Here is a 6,731-nt window from a genome sequence, read left to right on the forward strand (position 1 = left end):
GCTTAGTTGCTCTGCGGCATGTGGGATCTTCCCAGACCAGGGCTGGAACCTCTGTCCCCTGCATTGGCAGGCGGATTCTTAACCACTGCGCCACCAGGAAAGCCCAACGTAAACATTTGATTCTTTGCTTGAAAGGCCCAGAGTGATTTGTTTTCCTCCTTGAACTCTGATGGATACGCTCTTGCAAGTTAAGCCAGCATACCTAAACTTCGTTACAACCATGATTTGGGGAAGTAATTCCTTGTGGCCGATAGTTTCTGCAGAGGTTCCAATTCCTGTCTGCATGGTTGATTTGAACTGCCTGATGTCAAACAGCTCCTGACTGAGAGACTTTATGTTGAGATCTTACATATTTAGAAATCTAGAAGAAGGAAAGTAGCCGAAATCCAGAAGAAGGAAAGTAGCCAAACCTTACCATGGAGTTAAGTGACATGAGTGCCTTAGGAACGTATAGTTTTCATTTGTCACTATCCCAACTCAGTAAAGACTGCCACATTCTTATGCCTAGAAGAAAACATCTAATGTTGATTCAAGTTAGTCCTCTTTTGTGCCTTGAACACAGCTTTAGATGATGTGTAAATATGATATATATGGAGCATTCCTATTAAACATATAAGTTCAGTCAAAAGAGTCAACACCACAAATGACTATCAAACAAATCTAGAAATAAGCAAGGAAGCCCACAATCAACATGTTTATTTAATATTATTTTGGAAACCACAGCCCTTGTATTAAAGCTTGAAACTTCATTAAGTTTTGGATAGGAGGAGTCAAATTTCATTACTTGTAAACTACTACAGTACTTATAAAAATCAAAATAATCAGTTGAAAGTAATTTGAACTAATAAGTGACATCTAATAAGAGTTTCAATACCTTTTCCTTTACATTAGCAGTGATCACTTAGAAAATACAATGAGAAAAAAATTGCATTCATAATAGCAAATGATAAAATAGTAGGGATAATCTTAACACTAAATATTCAAGATTTAAATTATAAAAACATAAAACTTTACAAAGACATTGAATAATATTTCAATAAATAATGAGACATACAACTATACTCCAATAAAAATTTTTTAAATTGAAAAAAATGTAATGAGACATAAGACAATCCTGTGTGGAAAACCTAAATATAGTAAAAATGATCACTTCTACACAAAATAACATATAGGTTTAACTGAAGTCTAATGAAAATCCAATAGTAATTTTTGGCACTTTACCAATAGGTCTAAATTTTATCTGCAATAATAAATAAGAATTGTTAGGGAGCAGGCCGCAGCCCTCGTAGCAGTAAACGCAGCCACTCCGGTTGGCCTTGGGGGCGGGGCTGTAGAGGAACTTGTCAAAGCTGCAGAGTGAAGTGAGAAATCTACTAGAGAGGAAATGGCTGCCTCTTCATCATCCTCCTCAGCCGGTGGGGTCAGTGGAAGTTCTGCCACTGGATCTGGTTTCAGTGGCTCAGACCTTGCCCCACCACTGAAAGCCCTTTTCACCTACCCCAAAGGAGCTGGAGAGATGTTAGAAGGTGGCTCTGAGAGATTCCTCTGTGAATCCGTTTTCAGCTATCAAGTGGCATCTACGCTTAAACAGGTGAAACATGATCAGTAAGTTGCTTGGATGGAAAAACTAGCTGTTCTGGTAGAAGAACTGGAGGCAGATAGTGGCGATTTAAACCCATCCAGAAGCTGCTGGGGTTCACCCCCTCTTCAGGTTGACCTTGCCTGGATGGTCACCTCTGGGGCACAGCAAGTGCAGGTCCAGTGAGGAACTTTTCTTACAGCTTACATAGCCATCCAGAGAATCACAGTTCCATCACTGGATTGTTAATTCACATCCATACTTGGTTTCTCTGTATCTATCCACAAGCAACAAATACTTAAATGTGTGATCTTACAGGGAAATTTTTTGTTTATTTGTTTAAAAAAGTACTGAGAATCAGGGCTTCCCTGGTGGCGCAGTGGTTGAGAGTCCGCCTGCCGATGCAGGGGACACGGGTTCGTGCCCTGGTCCGGGAAGATCCCACATGCCGCGGAGCGGCTGCGCCCGTGAGCCATGGCCACTGAGCCTGCGCGTCCGGAGCCTGTTGCTCCGCAGCAGGAGAGGCCACAGCAGTGAGAGGCCCGCGTACCACAAAAATAATAATAAATAAATAAATAAAATTAAAAAGTACTGAGAATCAGATTTAGGCAATTGGCATCACAGAACCAGGAGGTTTGGGTTTAAGAGAGATTTATAAAACATCACAAGCCAGGACACATGCCAGAATTGGCCAACGGAATGGCATCCCTCCTGTCAATTCATGCAGTTCCTAGAACCTCACCAGTCAAGTCCAAGGTCAAGATCTGGAGTTATAAAATACAGCATTTCTGACCTAAAACCGTTCTTTTTGCAGATGAATGTGATTTCAACTCAGGACCTGTCCAAATTAGGAATTTTTTAATGTTTGGGATTTTTTTTCTATTTTTAGACATCTAATTCTATAGATTCTATCTTTTTCTAACCTCCTCTAGGCATGCCAAATTCTGGCAAAAAGAATTGCTTTTTGAATGTTGAAGTTCTGGTAAAACTAAAGCAGTGAGCAAAATCCTTTTAAACACAGAAATCCTGAGTTCATTTTGTTGGTGGGCTCAGGCAATTCTGTAGCAAATAAATCCTTTGAAAGAGCTGCAAACTGGTTTCTTTATCCTTTCAAAGCCTCAGGGATTTGGGATAGGGGAAAGAGGGCAAATTACTTTTTATAAGAAGGGAATCTAAAAACCATTTCTCCCAAGCAAATGGAAGATTTGCTTTCTCTCAGGGATATTTGTCTTTTTAGAAGTATACGAATTTATCATCAATATCTGAGTAGGTTTTTTACCATGAAAAGGAAAAACCTGGAAAGCTAAGAGGTGTCTTTTGTTGCTCCTCATGGGACCACAGGGTCCACACTGCACAGTTAGGAGAATCATTTATTAAATTGTATGCAAATTTTGCCTCAGAAAAAAAAAAAAAGAAGAAGAATTGTTAGGACTTTTTTTTTTCACCGTAAAGAATAATGAGGATAGAACTTTAAAAATTACAACAATGTGATATACACAAGAATTCTGATTCAGTACTGGCTCAAAACACTAGCTATAAAAAAGCAATAGATATTACATGGCATTAAGGAATTTTTGTTAATTATCTTAGGTGTGATAATGGTTGTGTAGGAAGTGTTCTTAGGAGGTGTGTATGAAGTATTTAGGAAGAGAGATTATGATGTCTGCAACTTATTTTGAAGTGGTAAAGAAATTTAAAAGATAGTCTCATAAAGAAAATATGGCAATGATTGTTGAATCAAGGCAATGATATATATAATTCATATATATATAATTCTTTTCTTTTTCTTTTTTTTTTGGAAACTTGTAATAATAAAGTAGAAAAAAGCAGTGAAACACTAACCTAAGACACAACAGTCAGATGAATGGACCAAAATCTCAAGGTATATCCTAGTATATATAAAAACTTAATACATAAAAAAAGAAGAAGAATTTGGAAAAATGCTCAAGGTAGAGTTTCACTTCACATCAAACTAAATTCCAGATTAAAAAAAAAAATACAGCTAAAAACACACAAAAAAGAATACAGAGATGCATACTCTGGTCGGGAAAAGGCCTTGTATATGTTAAAATAATGAACAAAAGTAAATAGATATGTAATATTAATAGCTACTTGAGATTCTAATATATAATTCATTTAGCCATTTTCCTATCTGTAGATACACATCTCTCCCCAGATCCTTCAGCTCCAGCTTTCTCGCTCTGCACTTGTTGTTTTCTCTGCCTGGAATATTCTTCCCCTGAGTTTATTCAGCTTAAATATCACATCATTGAAGAGACCTGTCCTTGCCACATAATCTGAAATGGCCCTAAAATAAGTCACTCTGTATTCTTCTTGCTTTACTGTTCTTCATCACATTTATATGTTTACTTGCCGTGATCTTATATGTTTATTTGTTTTCCAACTTTCTCCCTTACTAGACCATAAGTTCCATGAGGTCAGAAATAATTGCCTTTTCACTGTTGTATCCCTAGTGCTTAGAATTAGCCTAGTGCCTGGCTCCTAGTATGTGTTCAAAATAATTATTATATTATATTATATTATATTATATTATATTATATTATATTATATTATATTATACAAATTCTGGTAATTAATCTAAAGAGAAAAAACAGGTGCTCTAAGAGATATAACAAGGGCAACCTAATTTCGATAGAGAATTCATGGAAGGCTTTGCTGAGGAAGTGATATTTAAAGTGATATCTGAATATCAAATCAGATGACAAGTAGAGGGAAAGGCATTTTCCAGGCAGAGAGAACAACATGGGCAAAGGTTTAAAAACAGGAAAGAACAGCCATAAATAAGCAGCTAAAAGACTGACATGCCTGGAGCATAGTGAGGGTGGGGGGAAAGAGTAGGCAAAATGGTATAAAACTTTAAAAGTTGATATACACACAAATGATTTTTTTTTTTTTTGGTACGCGGGCCTCTCACTGTTGTAGCCTCTTCCGTTGTGGTGCACACGCTCCAGATGCGCTGGCTCAGCGGCCATGGCTCATGGGCCCAGCTGTTCCGCGGCATGTGGGATCTTCCCAGACCGCTCCGTGGCATGTGGGATCTTCCCGGACCAGGGCACGAACCCGTGTTCCCTGCATCGGCAGGTGGACTCTCAACCACTGCGCCACCAGGGATGCCCTACACAAATGATTTATTCAAGTCCTTTGGTGTATAGAAGCTACGGAGGTCAAGGGATGGACTGTTAGTTTGTTTCAGTAGAAACAGGGCTAGAATATAAGCCTTCCGGTCCTAACTCCAAGATCCTCTCTATTGGAGGAGGCTGCTTCATCATTAAACTAGCATGTCAAGTCTTGTAAATAGAAAAGATCCTTTAATTACTGCAGTGAGTAGCTGAAGTTCCTTCCTGACCCACTCTCCCTGCTTCTGGTAAGAACACAATGGTTTTCTTTGGGAAAGCATTTCCCCCACATTGTCAGGCCATGTATTTGGATGGGCTGACTCCACTCCAGGGCCACAGGTATGGGCATGGGAGACAGGCCTTGCAAACAAGAGTAGTAAATCCCCCTGGCCACATTCATTAGTTTCCATTATCATGTTAGCTTATCAAGCTAAGCTAAGTGAATCCACCCAGAGCTCTGAGAATTGGGGTTGCACATCAGATAGGATTAGATTCAATGTATATAACAACCTCCCCCAAAGTGGTTTAATCACACAGAAATGGACAAATAAAAAGAAATATCCAGTTCAAATCACATCATTTGAGAACCTGGACCCAGATATATCTGAAAGCAAGGTCCCTTTAAACTGTGTGCCAAAAACCTCCCTCACTAAAAATGCTTCTTACAAAAAAACTCAGTATTTCATGATCCTTTAGTATCTTCCAAACTAAATTCCATGGTAGTGCTTAGACTTGAAGGGTCTATATTAACAGGAATTCAGCACTTACATTAGGGAGACAACATAGTTTAGCAGTCAAATACATAAGCTTTGAAGTCCTGTTGCCCAAATTCAAATCCTGCCTTCACTGCTCACTAGTTTGGTGACCTTGGATGAATTTAAACCCCAGAGTCTTCAGCTATAAAGCAGAGATGCAAATAGTACCAGCTCACACAGTTACAGTGAGAAGTGAATGAGATATTTCAGGTAGAGCAGTTGATGAAACAAATTTCTATAATACGAGTGATATATTCTAAGAAATGCAGAAGTGATTTTATTCAGCAGTGCTTTGTATGACTGGGCTATGGGAAAGGGCTGGGGAGAAAGAAATTTGTCTCTTTTGAGCACTTCTGTGTCCACAGCTACTTTGTGACTAGGAGAAGGAAACTTTCTTGAAAGATGTATAATCCCCACAAAAATGGGCCCTTGTCAGTCTGGGCAGGGAGAGACAGGAACAGGAGCCCAGATCATGGTCACCTGGTAGATAAATCTGAGAGCATCCACGTAGAAACAGAAAAGGAGTACGCTGCTTGGGTTTGAGGGGCTTAGAGAGAAGCATCTGGGGAAATGCTTTAAAATGTTTCTTTCCCTCCCCTCATCCACTGCATTATACTTTTTCTCTCAAATCCATAGAAATCATAAAGCAGAATAAACGCAGAGCAGCATCTTAAACATGCCTGGCACAGAGCTTGGCACAGGATCAGCATTCAGGAAACATCCTTCAAGCCCTAAGGATGCTTACATCTACAAATATCATGTGTTTGCATCATGTTCAGGATTCGCTCTGCAACCAGAGCTAAATGACACCCGAGTTTAACATCTAATATCTTGTTTCAAAGGAAACTGGCAGAGATTAGTTGCATTACTTCAAGGATTCACTACCCCAAAATATCTGCCTTTTGCAGTACAGAGACCTTATTATTTAGGATTAGATTAGGGCACAAGGGACAGAAAAGCTGAAATAACAGTGGCATATTTCTTCTCATCTAAACAAGGTCTAGTTATTGGCACTGTAAATGCTGGCGTTGTGGTAATAGGCTTAATGCTATGCTGTGAAACCACAGGCTCTTTTACTTAAGACAGGATTAAGACATATATTCAATATATTCTAGATTCCCAGTAAGAGAGCCAAGAAGGCCTGGCTCCCAGGTGATGCTTTGTGGGACACACACACACACACACCGGTGATGCTTTGTTTTCCAAGAGACGCAGAATTGTCAAAGGATTTAGATGCAAGGTAAGTACCTGAATTTTGTT

General features: G+C 39.1%; 1 pseudogene across 1 annotated transcript; it reads left to right on the plus strand.

Moving 5' to 3' along the window:
* The first annotated feature begins 1,235 nt into the window (after positions 1-1,235).
* On the plus strand, positions 1,236-1,716 carry LOC309964463 (anaphase-promoting complex subunit 16-like; annotated as a pseudogene). The gene has a single exon. The product of its transcript is annotated as an anaphase-promoting complex subunit 16-like (transcript).
* Positions 1,717-6,731: the final 5,015 nt, after the last annotated feature.

The sequence above is a fragment of the Leucopleurus acutus genome (genome assembly GCF_964270905.1).
Source record: "Leucopleurus acutus genome assembly, chromosome: 7".
NCBI lineage: Eukaryota > Metazoa > Chordata > Mammalia > Artiodactyla > Delphinidae > Leucopleurus > Leucopleurus acutus.